Below are 24,662 nucleotides of genomic sequence, written 5' to 3' on the forward strand. Positions count from 1 at the left end.
GAAAGCACCACTTTACTCTCAGAACTTTGATGTTGGTGGCTCGAGCTCACTGTTATATCTATTTAATTGTGTTTGGTCCTTCACAACAACATTAAACTTCACGGTGTTTATTATCTTCAGCTCACTATTATCTAATATATTATGTAAGGGGCTTCCCTTGTTTGGATTCCTTATATTTGATTAAAAAAAAAAACCGTTAGACCTAATGCGGGAGTGAATGAGGTCATGCCAAGTGTCGCTTTTATCTTTTTCGACAAGTCTGCACTGCAAGGTTTCATCAATAAATTTTGTAATGAAAATATGATGCATGAGGTATAGTCCAGGCGAGGACCAAATTTAGAATAATATAATTGCTGATTTAAGAGCGACAAAAATATCCAATTAATGGAAAATACATGTAAGCTCAGCAAAACCTCCAATAAAAATAGTTGCCTGAAGTCAAGATATAGCTTTAGCCATTGTTCCAAGGAAAATCTCCTAGGTGGTTCATCGTTAATATCAAAACCTATAAACCAATTGTGCTTTCACAAACCTTCCATTTGTATTAATAATTACTATAATCTAATAACACGTGAGCATCGTACAGAATTATGAAATAAATGTTATTTACACACAGACTTGGATCTACTTGATATTATATAGAATCACATAATAACATAAAAAATTCTTACACCATTACATCCATTTCAATAATACTAATGATAGTAACGATGGGCATGAAACTAACCATCATATTAATATATCAAATTACTTTCAACGGATACCATGTTCTTCAAACTGCCACTAAAATAACAAAATATAGAACTGTCATACAATTCTCCAAATATGCTATAGCAACTACGAACTGTAAATCGTCCCCCCTTTGGGTACAATGCCCAATGGCAATCATCAAGAGTTAGATGGTGGAGAAGGTGGAAAAGGACGTCCATAGTGAGCTAAGTCTGCTCGCATAACTACAACCTCGGCAAGAAGACCATGTAGAAGCTGCCCATGGGCTGCCTGAGTCGTCATAATGGTCTCCGTCATAGCATGAAGAGAGGGAGGAAGAGGGCATGTATGCGCTGCATCAACAATGTCAACATCTACCTCATCATCACCATCCTCGGCAACAACAGATGTGGAATCCCCATGCATGTCCTCATCTGGATCATCTCCAGTAGTAGACCGTACTCGTGGTCTGTTGGATGGACCAACACTAAGGTCGACAACCTTCTTTTGGGCAGTTCGTTGTTTTAGAAACTTGGCTCCTATGGGGGCTTGGATGTGAACCAACTCTTGGGAAGGAAAGTTCTTTAATCCTAAATATTTGAGGACCCTATGGATGAGAACTGGAAAAAACAAAGCATGCCTCTTATACTTGCTCTTATGCACCTTGACAATGATTTCGATGAAAAGGGAAGGAAAACAAATGGAACTATTGGTGACAAGGGTGTAAAGCAAGAAACACCTGTCTACAGGGATTGTATGGATATGAGAGATAAGGAAAATGTTGTGACAAGCTATCCTAAAGAAGATATAATTAAGCTCAGTCAACTCACTTGAGCTAATACTTAGGTCAGAATCTCGATTATTTGATCATCCACAAATGACATCCATAACATCAAGAATTTGAGGAGACATAGAGTTTGGATAAATAGGTGTATAGATTATAGGTACATCAAGAGCTTTAGATACGCGCTCCTTAGTTATTGTAAACGGTACACCACGTATGGACGATGCCACCTTGTGACCACCCAGATCCTCATACACCGATAGATTCGAATAGAATTCTCTAATCAAGTCAGATGGAGGGGGTTGTATGTTTGTACACAGGGACAGCCAATGCCTAGACTGTAGATTCTCACGAACAAAAGGATGCAGTTCATGTCGATTGATTTGCCTTTCTCCCTAAATATGCCTACGCTTAATCAAGGTTTCAAAGGTTTGCTCATTTTCAAGCGTGAGGAACCTTAATTGATCAAACACCACTTCAGGTTCGGATGCAGCTTTGCATTTTCCCCTTGTAGTCCTCTTCGGAGCCATAACTAATCGATGATCAGTAGTGGAAACACGATCAGCTCACACAAAAATAGAACCAAAATGAAGTTTGAAGCAAAGAACAAAAATTGGAGACTAACCAGCTACCATGTGTAGAAAATCATCCATACAATATACTGTCTAGAGCAGTTTACAACAACACAATGAAAAAACAATATTCTTATTCATGGGTTATTTAGTTGGTGAAATTATTGTAATGCATTTTGGTCCGAGTCAATAATTTGAAGTTAGAGACCTAGAGTATATAACAGTAATAATATTATACAGGAAACATACAAGTGGATTTAGGACCTGACACATTTTCGAAATTCCTAGCTACATGTAGTAAGTTTCACCAGCTTGTACAAAAAACAGAAAATAAATTGCACAATGTATTGTTCAGACATACAAACAGCATAAGGACTACCACACACATATGGAGCCACTGGCAAGTTCATTTTGTGGAAGGAAGACAAACTATGAGATAGGCAACCTTACTAACAACAATGCATTTGACTAGCCAAACACCTAATTTCATCACAATCTTCATAGACAATGAAGTTTCAAGCATCAAATTTTTTTTTGAGAATAACGCACCACCAATGTGTAATTTTAAAGACAGCAACCGTTAAAAGAGTCTTACTATGTAAAATCTTCGAAGAATTTGCATGGGAAATTATCGATTCTAGCTAGATAAAGCGAGAGCAATCGAAGATGTAATTTCGAACAGTTGCAAGTTCTGCAGAACTGGGGGAGAGTTTATAATGCTGGGTCACATTTCGTTATGTCCATATAACTCGATTATATATAAATCGAGTTACATGCAATCCAAATTTTGAGCACAAGGGCTTGCACATAACTCGATACTCCAGACAACAAGTTATGTTCAACTTACTCGATTATACATAAATCGAGTTCCACTCACTGGGCTTCCACATAAATGAGTTAATTTCAAGTAACTCGATTTTATATGAGTAGAGTTATTCGGCTTGGGATTGGTCCAGATGCAGTCCAAGACGAATCCAAGTGTCCAGGAAGGTCTTCCACATAAACCGATTCTACGAAAATCGAGTTATGTGCAGTGCAAATAACAAGAATCCAATTTATGGTGGAACGGCTTTCACATAACTTGATACTACAGAAAACGAGTTAATTTCAAATAACTCGATTATCTCTAAGTCGAGTTATGTTGCTTGGGCCTCCACACCCAGCCCAGATATTTAGACTGGTCCAGATGCAGTCCAAGACGAATCCAAGTGTACAGGTAGGCCTGGCACATAACCCGACTCTATTGAAATCGAGTTATGTGCAGTGGAAAATCACAAGAATTCAATTTATGTGTACAACGGCTTGCACGTAAATCGATATTTTAGAAAGCGAGTTCTGTTTAGTGTTATTTGATTTTAATGAACTCGAGTTAAGTTGACTCGGCTTACCCACCCAGCCCAGATATTTGGACTGGTCTAGATGCAGTCCAAGAGGAATCCAAGTGTACAGGTAGGCCTTGCACATAACCCGACTCTGTTGAAATCGAGTTATGCGCAGTGGAAAATCTCAAGAATGCAATTTATGTGTACAACGGTTTGCACATAAATCGATACTTTGGAAAGCGAGTTATGTTCAGTGTTACTCGATTTTATAGAACTCGAGTTATGTTGACTCGGCTTACCCACCCAGCCCATATATTTTGACTAGTCTAGATGCAGTCCAAGAGGAATCCAAGTGTCCAGAATGGTATTCCACGTAACTCGGTAAGTGAAAAATCGAGTTATGTTCAGTATACATTACACATAACTTGGTTATTTGAAAAATGAGTTATTTGTATTTGCTCCAATTCCAAGAGAATTGCCACACGTGTGGCTGAAAATCTATACACTTCAAAAGCAAAATCTTATATAAGTTACTATTTAGTTTCCTTAATTTAACGTTTATTTTCAGACGTACGCTTAGGTGTGTTACTACTCTTCTTTATCATATATTTTTATTTAATTGATATTACATATGATTATAATAAATTATTATTAATTTGACAAATGTTATGATTAGTTATTTATTTATATGCATTCTATCGTTGTTTTCTGACCAATATTTAAAGTATTAATAATATTTTTTTGACTATTTTACAATATAGTTGTATTGTATACTATTTAGAATACTATGTTAGATTATTGTATGTAATATGACAATTGTATATACAAAATAAAAAAAAATTAAAAAAAAATTATCATTTTATTTTTTACTCCCCACAACAAAATCCTAGCTCAAGACACTGTTGACCCCCCCCTAAAATAAAATCCTGGAGTCGCCATTGAATGTAATATAATTGAATGAAACGCAAAAAGGCCAAAATCCAAACAAAGTTGGAGAAAAAAATACAGCATCATTTTCATTTTAGAATACATATGAAAGTTCATCATAGTAATTAAAAATTTTCCAAGAGTGAAACTCTAAACATCACAAAAGTACCCAATCAATAAAGTTGCAAACTGGGATGAACAAAATAGGGATGAATAGTAAAGTTGCAAAATAAACACACTCTAAACATCACATAATACATTATCATCACTTTGCATCCACCCTAACCACTTAATCTTGGCATCTGAAAACGTGGACGTTTAACACAACACCGTCCCTCATAATCAGCTCAAATACGCAAACATCTCCTACTCGCAAACTATTTTCCCTCACAAATGCAGACCAACTAGCTGATACGACACATGATGAACCCCCACTTCGTTCATAAATGTATAGCTTCACAAGCCATAATCGGTCCACAATCTGGAGCTTGAAAGTGAGTATACTTGCTTTGGTGTAGTCCTTGGTAAACCCTTCTCTCGGTAAGTAGTTGATAATGCCTTGGGGTAAACTATGTACAAGAAACAATAACAGATATTTAAAAAATAGTTGAACCTAAGATGATACTATTTGATATCCAAATGATACAGTTAAATATATATACATCTTTTCACCTAAAAACACAAATAAGCAAATCATTACCAACAAAATGTCCAGCAACAAGTATCTAGTGTGACAATCTTTCTAATTGATCTATGAAAAATCAAAGTTAATGGGAGTTGCATTTCTAAATTACAAAAATATGTGAAACTAAAAGCTCACCGCACAATCCTTGCCATTAACGTAGGATGGACGAATGATAACAGTGAAAAGGGGATTTTCTGATTTAAAAGCATTGGCTATAACAAGATTTTCAGCTACACCACCGTCTTTCTTGGGATGGACTAATCCTGAAACGACTTGAAAATATGAAGTCATGCACATAAAATTAATAGTAAACATGCTAAAAAAATCAACCAATTCCTTACAAAAGTGTAACATTCAAACCTGAACCCTCTCCCCTATAAAAGTGTTTGATGATTTCAACAAAGCTGTCATCACTCTCATCGTCTTCCATCCTATGAACTTGGAGTTCGTCGTTTAAACTATAGTCTATTTCTATTGCAGTGGCATCAAATATGAGTACATCAAAGTGTGAATTTCCTTCATATTTGAAAACTAGCAAGTGCCCCATGGTTAGACCATGACAGCTTGCAAATTCGGACCAACCATTTTGAAACCAACCCCCCCCCCCCCCCACATCATGTTGTGTCAACTTGACTTTCCATTTTGTACCATTTGGAATAGTAAGAAAGGCCATATCTGATAGATCCACTCCATATTTTTGCATGAACTTATCTGGAATCCGCTGTAAAAAGAATCTCCATAACATAAATGCAGGCTTTGGAAATAAACACATGCAATCAATCAAGCTCTATGGAGTTGTGCAGCTACCATTGTAGGAAAAATGGATTTAGTGATTCTTAGGTCATAATACTTTCATAAGTGTTCAAGGAAGATACTTGTTGGATGAACAAAAGTTCAAAAAAGCAGACAAAATCCTTATAGACAATGCTAGAAAATAAAAGTTAAACACATGGCAGAATACTCCTTAGTTACAGCCCCTAACCCCCACACAAAAAGAAAAGAAAATGGACTGATCCACAGATTTTTATGACCACATCCACGGATTTTTATCAATGGTCACTGCATTAAGTAAAATGAGGAAGAGGAAAGAGGGAGGAGGAAGAAAGGAAGGAACAAGAACAAATTTATGATCAAGTACAAATCAAAATAAATAAAATAACAGCCCATGCAACATTGAAGTTATATTTAATAGCTATAACCTTAATCTGTCTTATTAAGGGCTCGATATTTGACAGTAACAAATCTTATGAATTTTTATGCTTCTTATACAACCTAATCTTATAACCAAAATAACCATCAAATATATTCAACATCCAATATTTCTCAGTTGTTGTTGAAATGTAAAAAATTTTGGGGAAATGTTGTATTTTGAGTGCTTGTGTAATGTGTTTGTGATTTGGTTTTGGGGTGTTGAGGAAATATTGAAGATGACCCACTTTTTGTTTACGGGCAGGATTTGGATTTAGACGTACAAATTTTTGCCACTTAGCGACTTTATAAGTTTGTGAACTCTAAAAAAAAATTATAAAAAGAGTGAAAGATATTGATAAAGGAAATGTTGTTATCATCACTGTGTTTATGTGTTTTTAATGTTTCTAACATGCTTGATGTTCAATATGTGGTTTTGGTGTCTTACAATCTGAGGAAAACCTTGGAGACAGATGTTTTTTAGTGTCCTTGAAAGGTAGGAAGTGAAATTAGAGACCAAAAAAGAAAAAAAGATTTGTGTATCCTAGTTTGATCCCAGGACATAGTTTCACAGTTTAAATTGAGTTATAGATCTGTGCTGACCCTATAAGCCCTATCACATTTTCAAAAAAATGCTATCTGCTCTTGCTCTGTATATTTGTTTTTTTCCTCAGTTTCTACCATGCGCTTATCCCTGTTTCATTTTTCATTCATATCAAGAAATTTGATGTAAAAGTACTCTGTTATGTGACTGTGTTCTTCTTAAAATGTAACCTACATATTGCAAAATGAAAGTTTTTATGACTACATGTAACAAATGTAAATTTTTTCAAGAATCACAAATAAAGAAGATCAAGTGGACGACGTGTATTAGCATATGATTTTCAGGGAGGAAAAAGATCATAAATTTAAGCATACTTACAAGCTTTCCTTCTTGAATAGCATTAGGCAGAATAATCTTGAAAAAGTGTGGGGACCGATCAGCAGCATCCTCGTTGTCTCTCCGCCATTGAGAAGCCATTGTTCTGGTTCTCCAAAGTTTCGTGCTTTTCGCTGAGAAGTTGAACAGTTGATACTTCGTACGTTTGAGCACTAAATAGTGGCCAAAACGGCGTGTGGTCATACACATAACCTGATTATTAGGAAATCAAGTTATGTGCACTATGACTTAAAGGAGTCCATGCTGTGCGCAGTGTAACTCAGAGGAATCCATGTTGTGTGTGATGGTTTGGACGTAACTCGATATCAACGATATCGGGTTACGAGTAGAATTACTCGATAATATGTTGATCGAGTTATGTGCATAGCCCAGATATTTGCAGTGATCCAGATGCAGTCCGAGAGGTATCCAACTGTCCATGTAACTCAACTTTTTGTAATTCGAGTTATATTTACTATAAATCAATGGAACCCAACGCTGTACTCGATTATATGTAAGTTGAGTTATGTTCTCTGGGCTTCACAACCCAGCCCAAATATTTGGACTGGTCCAGATATAGTCTAAGAGGAATCTAAGTGTGTAGAATGGTCTTCAACGTAACTCGGCACTACAGAAATCAAATTACGTTGACTGGGCTTCCCCACCCTGCCCAGATATTTGGACTGGTCCAGATGCAGTCCAAGAGGAATTTAAGTGTGCAGAATGCTCTTCAACGTAACTTGGTACTATAGAAATCGAGTTACATTGACTGGGCTTCCCCACCCAGCCCAGATATTTGGACTGGTCCAGATGCAGTCCAAGAGGAATCTAAGTGTCCAGAATGGTCTTCAACGTAACTCATTAAATGAAAAATCGAGTTATGTTTAGTATAAACTATCTACTTGAAGTTTTCCTTGCGACTTGCACTGTTCACACCCCATTTAGTATTGGCGTGCTTATTCATCGTAAAAGTGGACCTGTTCACAACCATACTGTGAACAACAACTCATCCATCTACTTCCAACCACATCCATCAATAAATCATTCCCCCATTTCCATTACGCAAATAAAAAAATCATCCATACAAGCTTATTTGTAAGTAAAGAGCCTTTATGCATTTAAATCAGTTGATGTACAAAAACAAAAAGTTCAATTTCTGCATTTTAAACATTCTTCACAATTGTAACTTGAAACTTGGACAGCATCCGCCAACAATGGTTTTAGGCAATCATGGAGTCTGCGCATTTGAGTTACACCTTTTTTTTTGTTCTCTTCAGAAGTTGCCTCCTTTCTAAGGAGTAACCAACACAGAAATTAGTATACAACCCACATTAATTAATAAATTGAATTGACAAATACAGAAGAACCTTCAGGCTTGCCTGCTTAAATGACAAGCATCTACAGTTACACCTTGACGACAATTACAAATCTGAAGCAAAACATATACAGTTAGGGAAATAGAGACCCTATGAATACTAGAATATGTACACCACAAACAATAAGATTGAAAGAACACCAAAACTGAGACAGAAGACTTGGAATGGTAATATCTAGGAGTTAAGACTAACTGCAACTACTTGAAGAAGTAATCACAAGATTGCCCAAAGTGGAGCTAAATTTGATACAATGGTATTACTATCATGGTTCCAATCTAAAAATTACTCCAGGTATCTTAATTATAACTCATATAATGTAATATCTAAACATGTAAAGAAGAATAACTTATGATACCCCCTTGTTACTATGATTTGTAATTGTTACCTGCTACATTGCACCATGGCTTGTTCATGCCACATTTCGAGTCGAACATGTACGACGGTTATGACCCTCTTGGCGACACAACCCACACTTCAACTTTGGTCCATTCTCAATCCACAATGAGGTTCGCAACTCCCTATCCTCGTCATCCATCTCATTGCGGATTCTCGTGGACTTTGGCCGACCTTTCTCACGGATCAACCGCTGGTTTGGCATCACAGTTCTCCTTTCTGCTGGCTCCGGCCATTCTAACCTATCTTTCAGTGGTTGGAATATCGGCTCATAGCTGTGATACTGTTCTTCAATGTGGTAGAAACGATCCATATACTCAGTGGCATCATGGTTGTGTTTGGCACAAACTGCTATCAAGTGGGAACAGGGGATCTTGTTTGCTTGCCATTTGCCACACGTTCATGTCATGTCCATGAGGGAAACCCTATGGGTGTGATCTCCCCCGCCAGTGTTCAACAGTGAAGACTGTGTCTCCACTGTATATAACTATTGTTGCGCACTCATCCTTCTAACAATATGGAGCTTCACCTTTTCTTGATTTGCCTCAAACTTGTCATAGGCATATTTGCACCACACTTGCCCCTCTTCCAACTGCTCTAGGGTTTTGTTTCGACGTTCATCAAAGTATGAGTTCACCTTGTAAAATGAAAACTTCACCATTGTAGTTATGGGCAAGCTAAGTGCGCCCTTAAGTACCCCATTGAAGCACTCTGACAGGTTGGTTGTCATTGCCCCATATCGGTGCCCATGGTCATGTACAAGTGTCCACTTTTCTTGATTTACCTCCTTAAGATAGTTGTACGCATCTGGGTTGACATTCTTGATGCAATTCATGGTGTTCTCAAACTTCCTAACTTGATTCGCAGTTGCTGCGTTCCATACCAAGTCCTTCAACAGCACACTATTGAAGTTAGTGTTAACATTGCTTACTAAATGGTGGAGCCAATATCGATGATGGGTTAAGGGCGGTTGCAAGTAGCCCCTAATGGTGTCATCGAAGCATGATTGTATCCCACGATGCCTGTCAGATATTACACACAAATTGGTCTGGTCTGTAACATAGGTCAACAGGCATTCCAAGAACCATCCCCATGTCTCCGTGCTCTCGCTTTCGACAACGGCAAATGCGAGTGGATAAACCTCGTTGTTACCATCTGTTGCCATTGCTATCAACAGCTTTCCTTTGTACTTGCCATAGAGGTGCGTTGCATCTATGCTTATCACCGGCCTGCAATGCCTGAACCCTCTAATACAGGGACCGAAAGCCCAAAACGCAGAGTTGAATATACAAGTCCCGGGACATGGGGGGTCACACTTTAATGTGGTCACAGTGTCCGGATCTGCATCGGACAATGCAGCTAGAAATCGTGGCAATTCCGCGTACGATTCGTCAAAATCCCCGTAAATACGCGCAACTGCCTTCTGTTTGGCTTCTCAAACCTTGTACATAGTTACATCATGCCATGCCTTGCATGCAGCATACTACACAAGTCCCTTACCTTTCGGGTTAGGTCCTCCCGTACATACTTCTCAAGTGCAATGGAGATGGACTTTGAATCCATCATCCGCCCATCAATCGCTAGCTGGAGGGATGAGCAACTATGGGGACCCTTACATGTACTGATAACCCATACCCCGTGCTTCTTGCTGCAATTGGCCCGAATTGACCACAAACATGCCTCATGTATGCACTGCACTGCCATCCTATTGGTGTCAGACTTGATGACCTTGTATTGCTTATTATGCTCCACAGAGTAGAGGGTCAACACATATTGAACAGAGGCTTTATTCTTGAATAGCATCCCCGTTGCTGGTTGGTCACCTTTATGCCAACTTGTAAGATGTCCTGTACCCAATGCAGGTGATGGGTCATTAATATTGTCCCATGTGTTTGATGTGAACCATTCTGGGATAGGAACTGTTGTAAGGCAATCCTCTTTGTTGTTTTCGATCAGTGGTACATCTAAGACCTCCACGTCGTCCACCGGTCCATCAGTATCAATGAACTCTTCGTACACATCTCGGCTGGCATCAATATCAATTCCCCCATCCATATCAGCTTGGACATGTTCATATGTGTGACTAGACCCTCCCACATCATGTGTATGGGTGGCGCCCAACACTTCGGTGTTGTCCAAATGATCAACCGCACTACATGGTTGATTATTGTAGGGGAAAGGCGTGGCATTGGCAAAGGAAGGATGCACGTCAAGCAACGATGAGTGTGGCTCTTCCACCCCACTGCCATGTTGTGAACTTGCACTAGCATGGAACCCAACAGCCTTAACAGTTACATACAAGTCGGACGCTATGAACTGGGGGGGGGGTCCGCTTAATCACTGCCCACATCATGTCCACGTCAACATCGCAACCCAACGGATTTGAGTTGTAGACAACCTAAGTACTCACAAGTATCTGAGGGGCACGGTACATGATGGATATCTTATGTGACTCCCTGTCCAACTGTAGAGCTTCCATTATCTTCCGGTGCATTTTTCTCAAGTGTGTTCTCCATTTCAACTCAATGAACTTCTGCTTCACTGACTCGCCTCTATAGGACAGCCCATGCAACTCATGAAAATATTGTTCCCCATCATAGTAAACGTAGAAGCAATGACGACCCATGCCAGACCTGGATAAGGACAATTAATTGTGGTTATCATGCAGAAGATAGGGGTTATGTTAATGCAGCAGTAATTAATCTTTTACAGATGCACTATGATGCTATCCTAAATATTCTTAACAAACTTGATTCGTTTGGACACAAACATTGGCCTTTTAGGGGAGATGTGCCACAACAAAGAATCAGGGTCTTCCACATATCGCTTGGTGAGGATGCAATAGGGAGTAGGAAAATGCAAACATGGTCAACAAAACTTGTTCACCTCGCAGGCTTTCTTTTTCAGGACCCACACAATAAAGCCTTTCAGAACTGAAAGAGCCATATAATTTAAACCTCAGTATACATTACACATCATTGTTAATATGTATGAATGAATGCATATGTCATCATAGGAATTCACCCTACAATGTTTGTTTATATACATGTTTATTTAGAATGATTATATACATATTTCTCAAAAAAAATCTCAAAAAGAATAATTATATACATTACTATATCTATACATATAGAGGAAAAATATGTATACAATGTCACTATCACACACACACACACACATATAAGATTTTGCTAATGTGTGTCATAAGAGCACACAATAATTAATTGTTTTTTGGACAATTTTTATCAGGATTTTCAATGTATTAACAGTTTTTGCAATTCCTAACAAAATGTTTCAAAAAATGGGTGCCCTAAGGACATACATTATATATAAACATACCTATATATGTGTGTGTGTGTGTGTGTATATATATACATGTGATCATATATGGGTAGGTAGCTTTGTTTATATTTACATATATTTGCATATACATACATATGTATATATATATATATATATATATTTATATATATGTGTGTGTGTATATATATATGTATATGTATGTATATGTGTGTGTATATATACATATATTTGTTCATGCCACATATACATCTTATGATATATGGGTAGGTACGTTTGTCTATATATAGATATATCTATATATACATACATATATATACATATATATATATATACACACACACATAGTGTTAGAACAAGACAGTTGTAGAAAGCAATCACATTTATACTAAAATGCCAATCTAATTATAAGTAGTTATGTAAGTCAAGATATACCTGTCAGGGAAGATGTGCCACAACAAAGAAGAAGGGGACCACAGCAATAGCACGCTTGGTGAGGATGCAATAATGACAAGGAAAATGCCAGAAGAGTTAGCAAACTTTGTTCACCTCATAGGCTTTCTTTTTCAGAAACCTAGACACTGAAGGTTTTCAGCACAGATAGAGCCAGGCACGTGCATGGATTCTGAAATGTGGGGAGGGGGAGAACCATAACTCAATATCTATGAAGTCGATTTTATTAAAAACTCAATTTCTGTGGTATCGAGTTACTGTTGACAAGACATATTGAAGTGACGACAATTCAGAAACTCGATTATTAAGAAATCGAGTTACTTGTAACTCCGTATTATATTTAGGCACAAATATTGCTATAACTCGATTTCTTTAGAATCGAGTTTTAGGTTCCATTTCCTCTACAAAAAGCCACTTCACATGTAAGAAGGTGCATCCACCATTCTGGTGCAAAGAATTCCCACCATTGCGTGTTTGTAGAGCAGGATGGGATGTACCTATGTTGTGTTTAACGATCGTGTTCTAGGCATCTACGACAATTGGCTAGATGCGAGCAGACAAGTTCATAAATTCCCAAATGCCAATCACAAATCATATAAAGATCGAAGGGAAGCAGAAGCCGCATACATGGAGTATTTGCATGGTAATGGTATGGACGTGCATGGTGGTGCGTCTGCATCGTGGGCAACTCCAAACATATCAACCTCAACTCCACCTAGTACTTCTCTAAGTGAAGGAACCAACTACGACAATGGAGACATTAGGAACACCTTGTTAAGGTATCAATTGGAAGTTGCCATTGAGGAGCGTGACTACGCAAGGAGGATTGCAAGCTTGAGTGCAAACATGTTGAATGAAGTGGTGGCTCATGTTGTGGGGGATGATGAAGTTGATGCACCCACGAGACAACGTACGGGTGCATGAATGCAAAAGTACAACTTCTTGTTGTGGTATTTAGTAAGATATGTATACTTGCAAGTAACTACTTTCGTGTGTGGTTTAAGTAGAAGTGTCATTGTTTTCCAGTTGTTTGACTGGCAAATATGTATATATGGAAAAATAACCTTATTATTTTTGTTTTTGGACTACTTTGATCTTATTCGGTCCATTATATCTACTTTGGTCTTATTCGGTCCACTATGGTTTCTAGAAAAATCGGTCTAGTACATTCTATTTACTCTATTTGATCCTATTCAGTCAGCTTTGGTCATATGAGATCTATTTGGTTCACTGCAGTCCATTATTGTGTAGTTACAAAATACAAGATCAGCCCATACACAATGAGCCACGATTAACGAATGTGCATGACGTCAAAAACAACAATGAATTGCATAACCTCTACATGAATGATTTGGAAATCCACTGGGAGGATTCACTGCAATCCATACCAATCAAAGAAAATTCAAACTTTAAAAAAGATAGGATTGGAATTGTTCATACATGAAAAATCGTCCAACATCAGAAAATGATCCAAATTCTTGAAGTCAATTCTAAAAAATTTAATACCCACAATATAGAAAGTCCAGAACAAAATAACCATGAATAAAAATTGACACCAACCAACTAAAAAAACAAATAACACACCTATATAAAGGTTCTTGAATCCCAAACACAGTAAATAAAACCGCAAAATTATGATGTGACTTGTAATATTATTCTGAATTAGAAAAAAAAGTTAACACTTAAAATTTCAAAATTACTTAAAAAGTTAACATTACATGGATAAGTATATGATGCAAAATTGATGTTGGAAAAACTGATCCACAAGCGGTTAGTTTTTCTTGGTGACTCCCATTGGGAGAAACCAATAGAAGTTCCTTCTTTGCATGCTCTTCACTGTAGTTCCTAACAAATATTCAATCTATGAAGTGAATGACAACCCAATTACAAAGCACATGCTGTTCTTAGTCTTCATGTGCAATGACTACAACTGGACAGTGGAATACTACAGGTTTCAATACATACATTACTATATCTTCCCTCTAGCTGGCTCCACTGGACGAAATAGAGCACCTATGAGAGTGGTCTTCCCACTGCCAATTCTGCCTACAATACCTATTTTGTGCCCTTCCTCAAATGTGCAACTGATCCCCCTCAGAACAAGTGCATCAGGCCTATATTTGATCTGTTTTATCATTGATATTCTTAGAATCTCAGCATAAGAACCTTCTTTAATTTTAACATTAAATCAAAAAAATAGTTAGCTGCAAACCATGTATGTCAACTTTACCCACAGATGGCCAATTTGATGGAGGCCGGTTCCCCTCTAACGAGAACATTCTTCAGGAAGGTTTGGTGTAATGCCCTTGTAAAAACCTCAAACACCCTCAAACCTACAAGCCCCAACAGAATAAATTAGCCTTATAGATGAGAAAATGTCTCAAGTTTATAATGAAAGTAAGAACGCCTAAAAACCTAAATCAAGTTTGTGACTCAATGGGGTGAGCCAAAATCTCCCACCTTCACAACTTGAGATCATTAGCTATTTATTCTCTTATAGCATTTGCGAGAAAATGCACAGATTAAGTATTTTACTTATAGAAAAGACCAATGTGTTAGCACTCTAGTTAGAGCTTTCCTTCTTCGGTTATGAAAATTAAATCTAGGCTAAATACTTACTGTGCAGTTTCCTTCACAAGGAATGAAAGGGTCACATTGTCAAACTTGCAATGGAGCTCTTACAACCTGGAAATCAAAGTCACCCAACCATATAAGAAGCAATGATCAACTAACAAATGAAATCAACAATTCATGGTCTAACACCACCCAAGACAAATGCCTACCTGGAATGGAAGAATAGCAGCAATTTTAGAGGATGCACCCAGAACAGCATAATCCTCTATATTCTGGGAAAAAAATGATGTACACTGTAAGAATTAATATACCATCAAACATTCATATCAGAGATACAAACACCACCCAATTAATAATATCACAAAGCAACCAATTATACTCCTGGAACTATGTGTAACTTACAGAGTTGTAAAAGCAGTGCAAAAGCCTACACTTAACTCCAATGAGTCTTTCTTAACTTAAAATACTCCTCGTATACAATACTCAGAATGCCCCATGTTCCAAATGCTTTAGATAAATTATAGTGGACATTACAACTTATTGTGCCTTATATGTTGATAAGTGGAGTAATATTATAGATAAATAACGATGAAGTATGATATAAACTCCAAAGATAACATACTTGTAATACTCCTATAAACTTAGAGGGCACTAGCCATACTACCAAAATTCGTCGATTATTAATACTCCTATATACTTATTTTTCTTTTAAAAAAAAAAACCAATGGAATCTAAGTTATGGATAGGAGATCCATTCAGACAAATGTGTGACATGGGCAAGAAGATATATCCAAGTTATCACGCATCTCACCTTGGTATATTTTGTTCAGATTATATCCACCCACATCAAGGCCAAATGACAATTGGCATAGCAAATGCCAACAGAAACAAACTAAAATCCACTATACAATCCTGCATGTACACAGCCTATCTGGTCCAGTAATAGAACCACAGATTCAACATACAAATTTCTGTTAGTTACATCTCTCCATTAAACTAGGACTTCAATTATCAAGAACATGGCAGGACAGGAAATTTCCAGATTTGCCAAAAGGGAATAAGGGACCCATTTGTCAATGCAAACGTGTACATTGATTCTTCTAGTATACGAACATTTATACAGTTATGCAGACCCAAATTCCAAAGAGCATTGCTTGTAGTGACTTACCAAGAGTTTATCATCACTTTCAGATTCCCTTCTATTACTTCCAGGGCCTCACTAGGTATATGCATGTATTGATTTAGCCTTTCTACAGAAATGACGTAACTTGGTAAAATGCACTGATATTGAATTGAGAAGACAAGTGACATGTTTAATGAAAGACCATAACAAAGTGTCATTCCAATAAATCCTACAGTAAAAGGAGAAAAAGTTATAGAGAATCTAATATGCATGTTTTACAGCTCAATATAACTCCACAATCATGTTTAAAAAACCATCTCCATTAAATTTAAGCATATATACAAGAACTGTAAATCGTTATAGATAGAAAAGATAACTCTTCAAGGTAAAACTCACCAGAGTTAACAGTTATGGGAGGAAGCCATGACCGTGCAGAGTGCTGAAGAGGCAAGAACTGCACTAAGTGTTTCTAATCTTAGGATGAACCACTCATTTGCTGCAAATCTATGGAAAAAAGGACTAGCATTTCTGTCAATCAGTTCAAGAGGACCAATAAAAGAATCGGTCTTCGTCCTCAAAAGCTCTTACAGTCATGGCGCCAAGCATTGTAGAGACTCGGATAAATGATTTGCTACAAAGGAGTTTGAAAGTTCAAAAACGTGTACAAAAACACTTTTGAACGTTTAGACCCCCAAAAACCAATTTAATCAACACACGCAATATGTTAAACAACTAGTGTGCGGAAACTTAACATATGCTATATCATGGAATTGATTAAACAACTATCTAAGCCACAACAAAATAAACCACAGCAGGTAAAGTAAAGGCAGAGATAGAGAGGAAGGAAGATGCAAACACAGCGATAACACCAGATATGTTATCGAAGAGGAAACCGAAGACCTCGGCGAAAAACCTCTCCGCCGCCCTCCAAGCGGTAATCAATCCACTAGAAAATACAGTTGGGATACAAGGACAGCAATAGACCCTCCAAGCCTAATCTACCCAATGCACCTAAGCCCTCCAAGCTTCTTGCTCCAACGAGGTTGCGCCGAACCTTTTTCTTTTCTAGCTTTCCGGATTCCGCTACTACACCGTAGCATCAACCAATGAATATTGGTTCCTTCCTAACTGCTTCCCAGAACTCCAAACGACTGTCTCACAGAGATGATAATGGTGAGAACCAGGTTTGGTATAAAGGCCTCTCAAGGATTTGACAATGGAGAGGAAGAGAGTGAGGGATTTTGATGAGACTCTAAGGTAGAGATTGTGGGTAAAACAATCTGGTTTTTCTTTAGGGTTTCTCTCTCAAAATTCTCTCTGGAAGCTCTCTTTCAATCGTGGGTTAAAAGGGTATTTATACTGGAGTGAAGAGGAATGCGAAACGTCAGGTTTTTTCCAAAACAGGGGTGGCTCGCGGCTTGACCTCGCGGCTTGACTAAGTCGCGAGTTCCAGTCGCGAGTTAACCGTATGGCCAGTTGTACTGTTTTGTCCTGTAGTGCTCCAGCTAGCATGACTGTTCATCTTCCAGCATGCTTGGCACGTATGTATCTTCTGGCGGGTTGAAGCCGCGAGTCCAGCCGCGAGTCCCAGCCGCGACACTCTGTTTTCTTGCACACTCTTGAGCAATCTTCACACTATCTCACTCACTACCCTTACAACATTCCCACCTAAATACAGGGTTACTAAATGCTGAATTACAAGCAAATTTGGCACGGAATAAAGCCAATTAGATGGTTGAATAAATTCAACCTTACAGAGTTGGTTGTGCCATTGATCCGCATGAACTTCGTCATGAAACTCTTTTATGAAAAGTATCAAATTACTTCTTCTTGCTTATTAACAATGCCACACATTTGTTTCTCAAAAAAAAAAAAAATAAAAAAAACAAATTACTCTCTTACAACCCACTTTACTTTAGCTAACAACATACAAAAACACAAGAAAGTTTGGCTTCAAATGAATACCAATCGAGACATTTGTCCATTTGCAATCAAAAGTCGAAGCGCAGAAAAACTTCCTAATACATCAATAAATAAAATACACCTTATGGGTTCTCTCCAAAATATCAATTTCTTGACAACAAACACATTGAGAGCCAGTATTCTCCCCAAGCAATGATCCAGAAATAGATGCACAGCCACCAAGATTCTCCCCAATTAGAACATTCTGCATGCTTATTCTAGTCACCTATACACATGAAGAATTAGCACAGGGACAATCAGGCTCAATGGCCTTTTCGTGTCCACCATTGCAGTTAGATCTTTAAAAAAAATACTACTTTAAAAGAAAAGTGAAACGGAACTATGCAGTCACCTATAGGCAAGAAGTATAAGCATACACTAAGGCATTTAATGATCTTTTCGTTTCTGCCCATATGCCCTGACAGGTCTAATCTTACCTGTTTCATAAAACACAATAGCATAATTAAATTAACATAATCAATCAAATGCGCAATATAAGTAGCTCAAGAAGATGGGAAGCGTAGACAAAGTACATACCATCACCGGTCCCGTAATCGGGAGCATGTGCACGCGGGCGTCGCGATCTCCGCAAAGCCTCCACCAGCTCAATGTCCTCAGCCAGTATCTGCTCAATCTGTACAGCCTCTCCGTAGGGGGTTTGAGATGAAGCTAACATGGTGGGGTCCACATGCACTAGAGGTGGGGTGGGCATGCCTGGTGTGGGGACAAATATGCATCCACCATCATGGGCAGATCCACTGAAAACTGGGGGTGACATATAGGGAAGGCCCTCATAGTCCGTGCTAGCACCATGGGACGTAGTCTGGGCTGGAACAGTGCCCTGATGACCGACGCTATGGGATGGCCCAGCACCATCGCCAGATGTGCATCGTGGTGTCCTACCGCCGTCATCAGACAATACCCAATCAATGCCAAGCCATGACTCTTCTGCACCCGACTCATTCCTTTCCTCGTAGATGGGACCCGTCTCGGTCGTACGGCCGCGACCAGCTTGACCACCTCTACGATGTCCACCCCCACGAGACCCACCACGTTGCCAGCCATGAATTGGGGCCTGTGTAGCAATGTCAACTGCTTCTGCAAGCGCATTCACCAATTTAAGTTGGCCTAGCTCCTCCACAAGCTCTAGTGTAAATGTAAAGTCAGTGTGCATGTCAGAACCGTCATCACACCTCTGTATAGACCTAATCATCGTCCGAACCTACAAAACAAGGGCGTCATAAAAGCAAGAACGCAAGTATGATGCAAAACTTGGATAAATCTGTTCCAAAATCAAAAGAAAAAAGTGGTAAACATAGCTAATGAAATCCTTATATTATTTATAATTATTAAGCATCTTTAAAAAGACAGTGTATAAAAATAGGGGTTGGCCACCCCTGTACAAAAATTTATAGTTCCAACCCAGCACTCAGGAATTTTCAGTTTCCTATTATGTTTATCACTATGCAATCTAAACATTGAGAAAATACTTCTAAAAAACACATATGGTTGGTTGTACATAAGTTCAATCTTAGCATAAGTGAAAATATCAGAATTTCACTTCTGTATCTAGGCTTCACCAGAGTTACAACTCCATGAATATCACATTGCAATCAGGACACTTATTTTGAAGTTATTATTTCCTAAGGTACACGTCCAAATCAAATGAATTGAAAATATCAAACGCGAGCTTAAAGTTTCAATTAAGGGAAGTACCAAAAATTACAACATATATCATACTTGAATAGTCCAGCACATCTCCTTGCTGCATACTTGCAAGATTTGAAATGACTTTTAAGCTGTTGGGAATTGCATTCTACCAATAGTTTAGTAAGGGACTTCCCAGTCCTAGAGGTAATATCTATCAAGGAATATGTAATTAGCTTTCAGTCCTGGAGGTAAGGCTATCTGAACTATCATGAAATGTGAATTTATCACTACTAAACAGAGTTGCACTGTCCATTTGAAAGTACAAGTCAACCAAAAACAAAAGAAAATAAACAAAAAATAAAAATAAAAGAATAAAACCCAACCCAACCCACCCTTTTTAAAATTTGAATGTAATTATATGAACAAAGGTGTGGTCATCATTAGTCATTGCCAATTAACCATTCCTCACGCAAACAAATTGGATCAAGACAAATTCAGTTCGTTATGAACAACTTAAATCATGCAGTATTTTTTGACTTTAAAACATAATGACAGACTCATGTAGTATTTTTTGACTTTAAAGCATAATGACAGAGAAACTTATAGAGATGTAACAACGATAATTATTGTGGAGTTTTGCATGCATGATAAAGCTGCTGAAGATATTTAATCGAACAATGGTTTCATCCATAAAATAGGAATTGTTGCCTCACCATGAGTTCCCAATACGTAGACTCTGGTGTTATGTATCGCCTTATGTTGTGATTGTACCACATCATGTACTCAACGAGGTATGTATCATCACTGTCCAGGAGAGAGGACCCGCGAACTACATTCTCTCGGTTGGCCCATTGCTGAATAAAGGGCGCATGTTCTTCCTCCCAGTTCTTCTCCCATTTACCCTGGAGAGATATCTTGTGAAGGGTAGTCGACGTATCCACGACACGTGGAACTAGTTACTTCATCCCAAACTGATGAAGGACCTGCTCAGGATGATGCCACTCCACTATCCAAATGTATATCAATGGCACCTCGGCCCTCCAAATATGCTGCCCGACAGTGCAATACGTAGGTAGGGAGCCCAGCGTATGCGTGTACGGCTCCCATACAATCTGCATAAGTGGATTATGTTTGTGATAGTGAGACATCATACTAATTTAAGATTATGTTTGTGATATGTAATATGGAAAGCATGGAATTTCTTGCTTCTATTCGTACACAAAATCTTCAGGGATTATTGGGCAGAAAGTAAAAGAACAACAACATTGACCTGCAGAAAATATTAAAAGATCTAGGTTGTTCATGTCCACCATTTTCAGCCCCATGTTCATATGCATAGCTAACTGACACCATCAGATACTAGGGTTTTCAATCTAAACCAGACTTAGAGGAGGGTACTAGAGCATCCTTATGGTTGTAAGATGAATCCAAGTTGATAATTTCGCAAAATCTTTTTATCATAATAGAAATCTTGTACTAGATTAATTGCATTAGTCATTAACAATGTTTCAATGAATGAGAACAAAATGACTATTAATCATTCTAACACTAAAGTAACTGTACTTAATTTTCCCTTGAAGCTATAAAAAATATGGAGGGAAGACATATATAAGGTCTGCTGAAGACATTGCATTTCAAGTAGCACTTTATATTGCAAGAAATGGAAGCTATGTAAATTATTACATGGTATAATCCTCATCAAATACTGTTATTATATTTCTATCTAAATATATTTTCTTATAAATTTTAGTGTTGGAAATTACGTAAGCCTTTTAGTTATCTCAAACTAATCATGTCAATGTCTAAAATTACATTCCTCTTGATGAATATGGTGAGTAGCATATTTTGCACACTTCTAAAATTATATGAATAAAGTAGTCATTAATAATCCACTGCTTTTAATAATTTTAGGACTATTAAGGCAGCTAAAGTGGGGACAACTTAAGGAGTTGCATGCTGCTATTAAATTGTGCTCTCCAACTTTGGTGCAAGGAGCATGAACTAACTTTTCATTTAGGTCAACAACAAGAGGTAATGTGTCAAGCGTCTTTATGTTTTCTCATATATCACTGATTAACACTTATTTGTTTCTTTAAACTTAGGCCATTGTTTTCCAAGAAGACAATGGAGGCTGTGCAGCATTTCTTACTAACTATGCGAAACAAAATGTTACTGTACATATTCAAAATATACCACTTAAATACGTAAATCGAAGTCAAACAGTATTCTACTAGACTGTAAAAATATAACCTTCAATTCAGCAAAGGTAATTTATGACTTACAATGTAACAATGTTTTTTGCATCACAATAACAATGTTTGTAATCCCGGATACCCCTATGTTAGAAGAAGAAATACTAAATTGTCTACTTATTAGGCAGAGCAATAACTATGGTTTTAAGCTCAAAACATTTTATTAATTAATTACAAACCGTACAAGCTTAAATTTTATTTGTTTAATCAAATTTGTAGCATATATTATTTGCGTTTTGAAAATATCATTTGTATTCTAATATGCCTTGATTCCCTTGTTTTGAAAAGACCCATATTTGTCAAGTTTATAGTAGGAAATTTGTTGTTTAGAATTTAATTGATATCTTGTGCGTTTACAATCATTCGACTTATATAAAGTCTTAAGAAATATTGTTTTGAAATTTTTTCTTTTCTTTTGATGACAGGCTAAAAGTTCTATTTTCTCTTGTGTTAAATAAGTTGAAACGGTGTATAATGACATAATCAGTAAATCAACACAAACTTTTGATTCAGTTAGTAGCTGGAAAGAATTTAAAGATGTCATCGTGAGTTTCAAAGATGCATCATTAAAATCAAATGAATTACTTGAGCACACAAATACAACCAAAGACAAATCTGATTATCTTTGGTATACTCTTAGGTAAATTCATTTCTCATTGAATTATAACCAATTACATAATCCAATATGTGTGCCTTCTCTTCATTGCATCAGATTAATGACATTTGTAACAATTGGAGTTTTTTTTTTTTTTTTTTTGTTGCAACACAGGTTTCAACTCACTTTGTCTTGCACTAAACCAAGACTTCATGCTCAATCTTTTGTGCATGTTGCACATGCTTTTTTGAACAACATATACATAGGTAAGTTACTTATTCAGTTCAAACATCTTGGAAAAGGGACAATTTCTTCTTTCTTTCTTTTTTTTTTTTCGGTGTAAATCACAAATGTTTCCATACATAATGAAGGATATAGCCAAATTCTACTTAATATATATGACTAAATTTAAATATAACCCATTGATCTAGTCCAACTTAACCTGAGTCATGTGAGTTAGGTTGCGTTGGAAAAAAACCCTTCAATCCAACCCAACTTGGTTGATTTAACATTCAAGAATTTTTTACTTTATGTTTGGTCGTATTCATGCAGGTGCTACAAATGGAAGTTCTAATGTGAAGTACTTCACGATGGACATTCCAATTGAGTTAAATGATGGGATGAAAATCTAAGTATCAAACAAAATGATGGGATGGTATTATGAAATCAACTCATTCCTACAACAATCCAAGAATTCAAACTAAAATAAAAATAAAAACGTGGTCATGCAATTGAGGGAAACGAAAATAAAAGCATGTGTGGTGCATTTGACGGAAACGTGCTCGACCCGTAGTCATAAGAATTGAGGGAAACGTGGGAAACGTGGTCATAAGAATTCAAACTAAATTAACCAAATACCTGCTCGGCCCGTAGTGTAGCCAGCGACGCCCGGTACGCAGCAAGGACATGTGTGGCATGCTCTGCGGTGCATTTTGGCCCACTCCACCTAGCAAACATGAGGTGTCGACAAATGCTCATTACTGAACCTTACATTTAACAAACTTTGCTTTTATATTTCACATCCATATACTAAGCATTGATAAGTTTCTTTTGTTTGTTAGTTTGGCATATTTTTAATTATATGAAAGAGACAAATAAAATGTAATATATTACTACACATAAATAATTATTCGTAAGAGACACTTAGCTTGAATAACGAGAACGCAATGAACGTACCTAATGGCAAGGGGCCCTGAGTGCACTGGCGGTAGAGGCGGCCTCACAACAGGGCATAGTCGTGGGAACCTTGAATAGGCCCATAGCTGCACCAACAAGAGTGCTCCTCCAATCTGCATCGCATCCTTCTTCGATGCACCACAAAGTTGCCTATACAGCTAGGCCAATGCTGCACTACCCCAGCTATACCATCTCGCATTGCTGATTGGGTTGAGCAACTGCAGAGGCACCAATAAGACCCAATCCACAGACTTGTCCATGAACAAAAGGGCCCCCATCCGTACAAGTAGGTGGTAGCGGGCATGTTGCTGCACGACTTCGTAACTAGCGTCCGCAGCTAAGGGAGCGGCAAACTGTGCATCAAGCCAGTTGTATTTTATCCTCGCCCCAGCAAGGGTAGACATGTTTAAGTTTAGTATCAAGGGCGGAGGTTTATGGCCCGACAACTCTTCGCACAGCACGCTCCGTACATAGTCTGTCCTCCCAGTGACAGGCAACCCATCCACCGGAAGCCCCAACATCACTTCCATATCTTGCAAGGTGATACCCATTTCTCCATGGGTTAAGTGGAATGTGTGTGTCTCCGGACGCCACCGCTCGACCAAGGCCGTGATCAAGGCGTGGTCGACTTCCATATCAGGAACCTTGAATAAACCAGTCAAACCTGTTGCATCTATGTATTGCATGATACGTGGGTCTAGCC

This window comes from Quercus robur, chromosome 4, assembly GCF_932294415.1.
Source record: "Quercus robur chromosome 4, dhQueRobu3.1, whole genome shotgun sequence".
NCBI classification, from domain to species: domain Eukaryota; kingdom Viridiplantae; phylum Streptophyta; class Magnoliopsida; order Fagales; family Fagaceae; genus Quercus; species Quercus robur.